The 12,355-nt window shown below is 38.3% G+C and overlaps 1 non-coding gene across 1 annotated transcript; it reads right to left on the bottom strand.

Moving 5' to 3' along the window:
- Positions 1-11,952: 11,952 nt before the first annotated feature.
- LOC112781210 (small nucleolar RNA R71) lies at positions 11,953-12,060 on the bottom strand. Its single transcript, XR_003192001.1, has one exon. It is a non-coding gene; the product is annotated as a small nucleolar RNA R71 (small nucleolar RNA).
- Between the last annotated feature and the right edge of the window lie 295 nt (positions 12,061-12,355).

Below are 12,355 nucleotides of genomic sequence, written 5' to 3'. Positions count from 1 at the left end.
CCCCGGAAGTGGATTTATACATCAAATACTTACTCATGTAAACCCTAGTAGCTAGTTTATTATAAATAGGACCTCTTACTATTGTATTAGACATCTTTGGACGCCTGGTTCTTAGATCATAGGGGCTGGCCTCTCGGCCATGCCTGGACCTTTCACTTATGTAATTTTAACGGTAGAGTTTCTACACTCCATAGATTAAGGTGTGGAGCTCTGCTGTTCCTCAAAGATTAATGCAAAGTACTACTGTTTTCTATTCAATTCTTCTTATTCCTCTTCTAAGATATCCATTCGCACCCAAGAACGTGACGAAGGTGATGATTATGTGTGACGCTCATCATCCTTCTCCCTTATGAACGCGTGCCTGACAAACACTTCTGTTCTACATGAATTAAGCTAGAATGAGTATCTCTTAGATCTCCTAACCAGAATCTTCGTGGCGTAAGCTAGAATGATGGCGGCATTCAAGAGAATCCGGAAGGTCTAAACCTTGTCTGTGGTATTCTGAGTAGGATTCAATGATTGAATGACTGTGACGAGCTTCAAACTCGCGAGTGTTGGGCGTTAGTGACAGACGCAAAAGGAGGGTGAATCCTATTCCAGCATGATCGAGAACCGACAGATGAATAGTCGTGCCGTGACAGGGTGCGTGAGCATATGATTCACTGAGAGGAGGGGATGTAGCCACTGACAACGGTGATGCCCTTGCATACAGCCAGCCATGGAAAGGAGTAAGACTGATTGGATGAAGATAGCAGGAAAGCAGAGGTTCAGAGGAACGAAAAGCATCTCCATTCGCTTATCTGAAATCCCTGCCAATGAATCTACATAAGTATCTCTATCCCTTTTATTGTTTATTTTAATCTAATAAAGTATCATGTTTAAATCCGCCTGACTGAGATTTACAAGGTGACCATAGCTTGCTTCAAGCCAACAATCTCTGTGGGATCGACCCTTACTCGCGTAAGGTTTATTACTTGGACGACCCAGTACACTTGCTGGTTAGTTGAACGGAGTTGTGTCCACACATAGTAAAGAGCCATAATAATGATTCCATACAATAACAAAGAGTACTACATTAATGTGATCACAATTTCGTCCACCAATGGTTTTCCATGGATGCCTTCCATGTTTGGTTCAAAGAATTCCTCTTCTTCCTCAGCACCAACCACTTTCTTTCCTCTTGCCTCCCTTCTCAATCTAAGGAAGGTCCTCTCAAGTTCAGAATCGAAGGAAGTTGTAGCCCCGCTTTTTCTCCCTGTCATACAACCATCAAGTGCAAGCAAGAAAAGATAGGTGCAGAAAGTATTTTTGTCAGAATTACTATTAGTTGTGGGTGATGCAATATATCAAACAGTTAGTGGGTTAGCAAATAGAATTGAAAATAACAAAGAAAAAACAAAAGAGTAGAAGGGGAAGGGAAGAAGTTTAGCTAAAACAGAAAGTAAATCACTCAAACAGAAAATGAAATTCACAAAATAAAAATGCTCAATCTAGTAATCTTCCAATTTGATCATTGTTGATGCACAATCAATCCCCGGCAACGGCGCCATAAATTTGATGCGTGTGGAAACTTGTCTCTCAACAAATTTTCCTTTGGAAAGTATACCGAATTGTCGCCAAGTAAAAACTCATAATAGAGTGAGGTCGAATCCCACAGGGATTGATTGACCAAGCAACTTCAATTAGAAGAATGTTCTAGTTGAGCGAATCCAGAATTTGGGTTGAGAGTTGCAGAAAATAAAATGGCGGGAATGTAAATAGCAGAAAAGTAAATGCTAGAACTAAAGGAATGGAACTAAATGACTGAAAATAAATTGTAGAATTATAAATGGGAATGGGGGATTTGCTCATAAAAGTAAATGGCAGAAATTAAAGAGAATGGGTAAGATCAGAGATGGGGAGTTCATTGGGCTTAGGAGATGTTGTAATTCTCCGGATCAAGTTCATTTTCATCTCTTCCTCAATCAATGCACTCATTGATCTCCTTGGCAATCTTAATTGATTGAATTACAATTTCTTACGATTCAATCTCTCAAATCTTGATCAATAGCCAATTTCTTGGTCAATTGCTCATGAGAAGAGATGAAGTATGGTCACTAATTATACCACATGCATTTCCCAAATCAAGTATTGAGAGGGTTATAGTCACATACCCATCCAAACCCAACTTGGTCCAGCATGAGAAAGCATTTCTAGCTTGATCTCTTCATTCCTCTTTCAAGGTTCAGAAGAGATCCAAGTTTGAATAGCTTCTTTTTCAAGATAACTACTCAATTGGATGAAGATCGAAAGCTTTCAAGTAAAATCAAGAGAAAAGATAGAAGAAGAATAATGAGAATTAGTATTGATCCATCAAATTACAGCAGAGCTCCCTAACCCAATGAAAGGGGTTTAGTTGTTCATAGCTCTAGAAAATGAAAACAAAGATGGAGAATACATCATAAAACTAGAAATTGCAGAAAAGGTAAAATACAGAGAGTAGTTCTCTTTTTCCAACCTCCAGAACTCTCTCAACAATTCAAAGATACTCCTATATATACTACTTCTTTCAACTTCTAGTTGGCTCTTCAAGTCTTGGGCCTTTGGATCTTGAGTTTGAAGCAGTTTTCTTCTTCATTTGGGCTTGGCTTTACTTGCAGAGAGAAAATGTGAAGTGGGCAGAGACTTTAGCTCAGGACGTTAGGGGTGTTGACGTTTAGTGAAAATATAAGTTCGAGAACGTTAGTGACAATCAACTTTCTCACTAACGTTACTACATAAAAGCCACGTTAACTTCAACGTTAGTGGCATAAACGTTGCCACTAACGTTGCCTCTAAGTCCTTCGCACATGTTATTGAGACTTAACATTCCCAATAACTTTGAAAAGCCCCCTTTGTTCCCACGTTAGAGCCCACGTTAACTTAGTTAACGTGGCTCTTTAACGTGGGCTTGCCATCCTTCGAGAACGTTAGTGACACTCAACATTGTCACTAACGTTCCAAGGTGCCCCTATGCCTCACGTTAGAGTCCACGTTAACTAGGTTAACGTGGCTTCTAACGTGGCCATGCTTAGCCATCCCCAACGTTAGTGACAATGTTGAGTGTTACTAACGTTGGTCATTCTTTCACTCATCAACGTTAGCTTCCACGTTAACTAAGTTAACGTGGAAGTTAACGTGGCTCCTTGGGGGGTTGTGTGGTTGCTTCCAACGTTAGTTACAATGTTGGGTGTCACTAACGTTGTCGACCATTCTTGCTTCTTACGTTAGCTCCCACGTTAACCAAGTTAACGTGGGAGTTAACGTGGTATATTTCTCCTTAGGCCAACGTTAGTGACAATGTTGAATGTCACTAATGTTGGCGTTTCTCCCCCTTTCTAACGTTAGAGGCCACGTTAACTAAGTTAACGTGGACTCTAACGTGGCCACTTATGAGCATTTGCCAACGTTAGTGACAATGTTAAGTGTCACTAACGTTGGCTCAACTTCCCTTCTCCACGTTAGAGTTCACGTTAACTTAGTTAACGTGACTCTTAACGTGGTCAATGATGGCTTTGAGAGCATTATTGGCAATCACTTTTCTCATTAACTTTGCAAGTTACCTCTCATTCCTTGCTTCCTTTGGTCCTGAAATCAAGCAATAGAGCACATCAAAGTTCCAATCCAAGTCATGGGCAATGCAACATGCAATTTTGTCACTAAACTTATGCAAAATCCTCATGAAATAATGTAAAATGCACAATGTATGCTTGAATCAAGGTGTAAGTGAATATCTACCCAAAACTAGCTTATTTCCTAAGGAAATGCATGAAACTAACCTAAAAACAGTAAAGAAAAGGTCAGTGAAACTGACCAAGATGCCTTGGCATCAGTTACGACAGTCCTATGGCTTATCCATATTTATATATATAAGGAAATAATATATTATAGAAGCCTGATGAAGGATTGAGCTCAAAAACAGGATTTACAAAAGCAAGAAACTTTCACACGAAGCTAACGCATAAGATACAAGATATAGATGCAAAGGAATAGAAGATATATAGATATAATAGTGTAATAATCATAGGGGACTAGTCGCGACTTGTGGAGTTTAAGCTGACTAGTATATACTGACATATATAGTTTGGAGTTAAAAATAGCTTATACAACTATTCTCTCAAATAAGCCTCCAAGGCCACAAAGATAAATATACAAAAGATGTGAGAGAAACTATAACAAAGGAAAACATAAATAAACCAAGGAGGAACCATACTCCGCTCTGTCACCATATCCGCAATCTCACCGAGGTGGACTACGACCTGTATCTGAAAAACAACAACAAAGTATGGAATGAGAACCGGAGGTTCTCAATATGGTAACAGTACCTAATGATGTAAGATGTAAGGCTCTGGGACACCGAAGGCAATCCTAGAACTTTACATCACATATAGATATTCAAGCTTAGAATAAAATAAATAAATATATAAAGAACTTAAACCATAAACTGGGTTATCTAAACTTAGGGGAATTCTAACTAATATTAATCACACCGTTGTATCCCACAACCTACGCCACCCTAACCTCCGTGCGATCCCATCGCCACCACCTACCTAACCTCCTCAGCACCAGACAATCACAATTAATGCAAACAAGTAAAACACAGATAATATTCATATACAACAAGTAGCTCAAGAAGCAGGTAGGCATGTTAAAAGATAATTAAAAGATGCACATGATGAATGTCTGCCCTATTGGCTGTGATATCACATGTCGATTATAGTGCCAAGCCCGACAGAAAATCCGGTCGATAACTCCCGGATTAGTCTCTCTATTGCGTATAAGGAGAAAAATTCCGAGGGATGAGTGCCCTACCACCTGCTCCTTTCGGAGGGAAATATTTCGAGGGAGAGCGCCCTACCACCTTCCTCTGGCTGTCGCATAATTCTGTGGGTTAGTGCCCTACCACCTTGTAATCAGAGAGAAGTCGCATTTTCAGGAGGAATAATTCCGAGGGATGAGTGCCCTACCACCTTCTCCTTTCAGAGGGAAACATTCCGAGGGACGTGCCCTACCACCTTCCTCTAGTTGCGAGAAATATGAGTGAGAAGCCCAGCTTCAACTCTCACATCCGAACAAAGGCGGGAGACTGCCACAGCCCCTACGACAGAAAACAACACATATCGTGAGCACATATTCAACTCAGAGGCCACTCCTCATATCACACTTTCACTCAAACTCATTTCATTAATCATAACCATTCATCTCCAAACTTTCAACTCATCACAACCATACATTAGAAACCTAAACTAAACCTCGTAGGACCTTTCCCATGTTCCAATATCCAAAATTGAGCCCAAGAGTTTTAAAATGGTGTTACAGAGGCTTACAAGCTTGCTGGGAAGGTGAAATAGTTGAAAACAAGTTTCAAATTTTTGAAACAGGGCGTGTGCGTATGCACAGCGATGTGTGTGCGCGCGCCCAGGAAGATTTTTAAAGTGTGCGTACGCACAGGTACGAAAATTCACAAGTCTGTTCACTCGCACAAGCTGTGCTAGCGCCCCAACAGACTGACCTTCCCAACGTGTGCGTGTGCACAGGGCTGTGCGTACGCACAGGTGGTAAAACTCCATTGGTGTGTGCGTACGCACATACCAGAAATCACAAAATTCTGCAACTCTGCAGAATTTCAGATTTCAACACCAATCTTTGAATGATCATAACTTCCCCTACAAAATTCCAAATTTTACAATCTTTATATCAAATTCAAGGGTTTTCAATAATCTTTAATTTTAAACCAAATTCAACGGATTTTGAAAACCGAGGTAAAAGTTATGATAAGACAAAGTTCACCAAAAATCCATTTTTACCAAAACCTCATAACCTCACATTTTTAACCCATCTCAATCCAAAACCAAATCAATCACATGTCAACCATACCATAACAACTCAAAATTCATACCAAATACTACTTCAACCATTTCTCAATCTCCAAAAACCTCTAAGCCATTCAACAACTCTAAACCCAACCCAATTCACATATCTCAATTTACCAACTTTCACAAACCATATCCAACCAAAACAAGATCAAACTTCCAATTACAACACAATCTACCCCTTTGGATTACCATTCATCATTCACACCAATTTTTTCATCACACTTCAACATTCTCAATCTCAATTCTCAAACATATAACATTACAAACAATTTTCCAACCAAAACATTCACAATCACTATTCTATCATCAATTTTAATATCAATCTCCCATATCCAACTACTAACATCAATATAGCCATTTATCACTCATAAACCACTATTTTATGGTTTATCTTGTGCTCAATTGAGTGGTTTTTATCAAGTCTTTGCACACTATTCATATAATTTGCATGATTTTACAATTCCCTTCCTAATTCTGTTCTATGATTGAAAACTTGCTTCCTAAGCCTTTGAATAGTGTATTTTTAATTCCCCTTTATACCATTCGATGTCGTGATCTGTGCATTAAGTGTTTTCAGGGTTTATAGGGCAGGAATGGCTTATAGGATGGAGAAAAAGCTTGCAAAAATGGAAGGAGCACAAGAAATAAAGGAGATAACCAGTGAGAAGCGACGCGCACGCATGGCTCACGCGTGCGCGGGAATTGGAGCTTTGCACGGTGACGCGTGCGCGTGCCTGACACGTACGCGTGATATGCGAAGTGACCAGCGACGCGTACGCGTGACTGACGCGTACGCGTGACATGCGCTACCTGCAGAAATCGCAGAAAACACTGGGGCGATTTTGGGCCGAGTTTGGACCCAATTTTTGGCCCAGAAACACAGACTAGAGCCACGGGACAAGCAGAGACTCAAGACAGACTCTCATACGCATAGTTTTAGTTTTAGATTGGAATCTTAGAGAAAAATCACTCTTCCTCTAGGTTTTCTTCACATTCATAGTTCTAGTTTTATGCTTTTTATACTTTTGCTTTGGATATTGAGAAGAATCACTACCTCCGTTGAAGTCACTATTATTCTAGTTTACTTTCTTATTCCTTTACTTTTTGATTACTTATTAACCCTGTTTAGATACGTATGTTGCATTTTGGGATTTATTAATGCAAAGAACCATTTTTACTTTTAATTAATTTTCAATTCCTATTTTGTTTATCATGTCTTCTTCTTATATTTCTATGAACGTTATATTCATGTCAATGGAGTAGACTCCTAACTTGACTTGGGGGTTGATTGAAAGGAGACCCTTGTATTGGAATACTCAAGTGTTAATTTTAATTAGAAGCTGTTGGCTGGCTCTCTAGTCTCTAACTCTAATCCTTCCTTGGGGAGAGGATTAGGACCTGAGGTCTATAGTTGGTTACTTAGTTACTTGACTTTCCCTTATCAGGTAAGGGATGACTAAGTAGGACAACAACCTCTTAATATTACACTTGAAAAAATCCAACAAGGATAGAACTTCCAATTAATCATTCCCCGGTCAAGGCTTTTATTCTGATTATATAAATCTCTTTTAATTTATATTGCTTTAATTCACAATCCTTTATTTTTCTGTTATTCAACTCTTAAAATTTCTCGGAAAAACCCCTGACTAATAAAATAGCACTCTTTTGTCAACTCGTTGGGAGACAACCTGGGATTCATACTCCCAGTATTTTATTCTAAAGTTTGTGACAACCCTTTCTTAATTGATAAGCGAATTTTCATCGGTTAAGAACTGTACTCACAATGCTACTTTTACAAAAATTTCTTAATCGTCAATTTTCTGCTACGTCAATTTTTGGCGCCGTTGCCGGGGAGCTGCAATTGCGTGCTGAATTATTAGTTGGTGTATATATTTTTAATTTTTGTGTATTTTATTTTATTTTATTACCTTGAGCTGTATGTTTCTTTCATTGAATGACACATTCTCTGCCTGACCCGAGCTTAGCCGCATTTGATCCTGAAATTGAAAGAACTCTTTCACATACTAGGCGAGCTCGGCGTAGGTTAGCTTCTGAGGGTAATGAAGTGGTTCTTGCCAATTCACCAATCTCATCAGATGGAAAATCTGAAACACCATCTGAGGAAGAAACAAGCTCCTTTTCTACTAATTCTGTTGATTCACGTGCAGGTAATATGGCGGAGCCCAGAAGGATTACACTACAGGAGGCAGGAGCTCCAGACTTTACACTACAACCGTATCAAGGCATCACCCAAATCTGGCTGCAGATTTTGAACTGAAGTCTACGCTAATCAACTTACTGCCAAAGTTTCATGGCTTACCTACTCAAGAGCCTATCAAGCACTGATGAGCGGATAATTTATACGCTTTTTGGCAATATTTTTAGTATGTTTTTAGTATACTTTAGTTAGTTTTTATTATGTTTTTATTAGTTTTTAAATAAAAATCACTCTTCTGGACTTTACTATGAGTTTGTGTGTTTTTCTGTGATTTCAGGTATTTTCTGGCTGAAATTGAGGGACCTGAGCAAAAATCTGATTCAGAGGCTGAAAAAGGACTGCAGATGCTGTTGGATCCTGACCACCCTGCACTCAAAGTGGATTTTCTGGGGCTACAGAAGCCCAATTAGCGCGCTCTTAATTCCGTTGGAAAGTAGACATCCTGGGCTTTCCAGCAATATATATTAGTCCATACTTTTCCGGAGATTTGATGGCCCAATCCGGCATTCCAAGTCAGCTCAAGAATTCTGGCGTTTAACTCCAAAACTGGCACAAAAGCTGGAGTTAAACGCCCAAACTGGCACAAAAGCTGGCGTTTAACTCCAAGAAAAGTCTCTACACATGGAAGCTTCAATGCTCAGTCCAAGCACACACCAAGTGGGCCCGGAAGAAGATTTATGCATTAATTACTCATTTCTCTAACCCTAGGCTACTAGTTCTCTATAAATAGGACCTTTTGATATTGTGTTTTCATCTTTGGACACATCTTTGGACGTTTAGTCCCTAGACCTTGGAGGCTGGCCATTCAGCCATGCTTATAGCATTATCACTTTTGTATTTTCAACGGTGGAGTTTCTACACACCATAGATTAAGGTGTGGAGCTCTGCTGTCCTTCAGGAATTAATACAAAGTACTATTGTTTTTCTATTCAACTCAAGTCTATTTCTTCTCCAAGATATTCATTTGCACCCAAGAACATGATGAATGTGATGATTTTGTGACACTCATCACCATTCTCACCTATGAACGTGTGACTGACAACCACTTCCGTTCTACATGCAAACAAGCTTGAATGTGTATCTCTTGGGTTTCTAATCTAAGATTAGAACCTTCGTGGTATAGGCTAGAATTATCGGTGGCCATTCCTGAGATCCGAAACGTCTTAACCTTGTCTGTGGTATTCTGAGTAGGATTTGGGAAGGGATGGCTGTGACGAGCTTCAAACACGCGATTGTTGGGCGTGTGACAGATGCAAAAGGATCAATGGATCCTATTCCAACATGATCGAGAACCGACAGATGATTAGCCGTGCGGTGACAGCGTGCGTAGAATATTTTCACTGAGAGGACGGGAAGTAGCCATTGATAACGGTGATGCCCAACATAAAGCTTGCCATGGAAAGGAGTATGAATGATTGGAAGAAGGCAATTGGAAAGCAGAGGTTCAGGAGGAACAAAGCATCTTCATACGCTTATTTGAAATTCCAACCAAAGAATTACATAAGTATCTCTATCTTTATTTTATGTTTTATTTATTTTTTAATTATCAATTCTTCATCACCATCTGAATCAGCCTGACTGAGATTTACAAGGTTACCATAGCTTGCTTCAAGCTGACAATCTCCGTGGGATCGACCCTTACTCGCGTAAGGTTTATTACTTGGACGACCCAGTGCACTTGCTGGTTAGTTGTGCGGAATTGTGACAAAGTGTGATTCATGTTTAAGAGCTCCAAGTCCTTTGGCGCCATTGTTGATGATCACAATTTCATGCACTAAGTTTTTGGCGCCGTTGCCGGAGATTGTTTGAGTTTGGACAACTGACGGTTCATCTTGTTTCTTAGATTAGGTACTTTTCTTTTTATTTTTCAGAATTTTTAAGAATGAATTATAGAGTTTCAAGGTGATGTTCTTATCATCACAAAAGCTGATTGATTCTCATCAATTTAGCTGCTGAATGTAATGTCCTGCTGAAGCTTGGCCAACCATGTCTAATCTTTTTAGACTGAAGCTTTAGACTAACATTGCATGATTCCTATAATTCTTATTAAAAGTTTTGAATCCCTTTATTTTCTTTTCCATATAAGTTTCGAAAATCACAAAAAAATTTATAAAATCATAAAAATCAAAAATATTTTATGTTTCTTGTTTAAGTCTAGTATCAATTTTTAAGTTTGGTGTCAATTGCATTCTTCTTGCATTTTTCGAAAACATGCAATATGTTCTTCATTAATCTTCAAGTTGTTCTTGATGATTTCATTGCTCTGATCTTTAAATTCTCTTGTTTTGTGTGTTTTATTGTTTCTCATATGCATTCTCAATTTGTTAGTGTCTCCTATATGACAATTTTTAAGTTTGGTGTCCTACATGCATTGTTTATTTGATCTTAGTTGCAATTTTTATTGTTTCTCATCATTAAAAATTAAAAAATATTTTCAAAATTGTGTCTTTTCAAGTCAATAATACAGAGAATTGAAGATTTAGAATATTCAGTAGAGGAATCAAACAGAAAAAGCTGGGCGCTCAAAACGCCTAGTGAAGAAGGAAAACTGGCGTTTAAACGCCAGCCAAGGTACCTGGCTGGGCGTTTAACGCCCAAAAAGGTAGCATTTTGGGCGTTAAACGCCAGAATGGATGCCATTCTGGGCGTTTAACGTCAGGATGACACTAGAGGGAAGATTTTGTTTTTAATTCAAATTTTTTTCAAATTTTCATAATTTTTCAAAATCAAATCTTTTTCAAATCATATCTTTTCAAGCATATCTCTTCAAAATCAATTTCTTTCCATTTTTTATTATTTTCGAAAATCCTTGTTATAATTAATGATTTACTTCAAAATTTTCTAGTTGTTACTTGCCTATTAAGAAAGGATCAAAAGTTTTAATTTTAGAATCATATCTTCTAATTTCTTGGTAGTCAAGTAAATCAACTTTAATTTTAAAACTTTCTCTTTTTAGTTTGATTTTCAATCATATCTTCTCAATCATATCTTTTCAATCACATCTTTTTCAAAATTAACTCTCAATCATATCTTTTTGATTTCTAATTTCATAATCATTTTAAAAAATCACTTAATTTCTTTCCCAATCTTAATTTTCGAAAATCTCAATCAAATTTTCAAAATTTCTTTTTATTATTTCAAAATCTTTTTAATTTATTTTTGAAAATTTCTTCCCCTCTTCTCACATCCTTCTATTTAAGGGACTAACACTCCTCCTCAAGGTGCAATTCGAACTCTATCCTTCTTGATAAGTTTGAATTCTCTTCTATCTACCTCCTCCTTCTATTCTTCTTTTCCTCTGACACCTCAAGGAATCTCTATACTGTGACATAGAGGATTCCCTACTTTCTTGTTCTCTTCTCTTTCATATGAGCAGGAACAAAGATAAAGGCATACTTGTTCAAGCTGATCCTGAACCTGAAAGGACCTTGAAGAGAAAACTAAAAGAAGCTAAAGCACAATTCTCTCTATAGGGCCTAAAAGAGCTTTTCAAAGAAGAAGAAACCATGGCAGCCAAAAACAACAATGCCAACAATGCAAGGAAGGTGCTGGGTGACTGTACTGCACCTACTCCCGACCTCTATGGGATAAGCATCTCAATCCCTGCCATTGGAGCAAACAACTTTGAGTTTAAGCCTCAATTAGTTTCTCTAATGCAACAGAATTGCAAGTTTCATGGACTTCCATTGAAAGATCCTCATCAGTTTTTAGCTGAATTCTTGCAAATCTGTGACACTGTCAAGACCAATGGGGTTGACTATGAAGTCTACAGACTTATGCTCTTGGGAAAAGCTAGTCAATGCCTTCTTGGCAAAGTTCTTTCTACCTCAAAAATTGAGTAAGCTTAGAGTGGAAGTCCAAATCTTCAGACAGAAGGAAGGTGAATCCCTCTATGAAGCTTGGGAAAGATACAAGCAATTGATCAGAAGGTGCCCTTCTGAAATGCTTTCAGAATGGAGTATCATAGGAATCTTCTATGATGGTCTGTCTGAACTGTCCAAGATGTCATTGGACAGCTCTGCTGGAGGATCTCTTCATCTGAAGAAGACGCCTGCAGAAGATCAGGAACTCATTAAAATGGTTGCAAATAACCAATTCATGTACACTTCTGAAAGGAATCCTGTGAATAACGGGACAACTCAGAAGAAGGGAGTTCTTGAGATTGATACTCTGAAGACCATATTGGCTCAGAATAAAATATTGACCCAACAAGTCAATATGATTTTTCAGAGTCTATCTGGAA

This window comes from Arachis hypogaea, chromosome 19 (assembly GCF_003086295.3).
Source record: "Arachis hypogaea cultivar Tifrunner chromosome 19, arahy.Tifrunner.gnm2.J5K5, whole genome shotgun sequence".
In the NCBI taxonomy this organism is placed as follows: domain Eukaryota; kingdom Viridiplantae; phylum Streptophyta; class Magnoliopsida; order Fabales; family Fabaceae; genus Arachis; species Arachis hypogaea.
The sequence above is the reverse complement of the archived record's forward strand: the minus strand, read 5'-3'. Positions and strand labels throughout refer to the sequence as shown.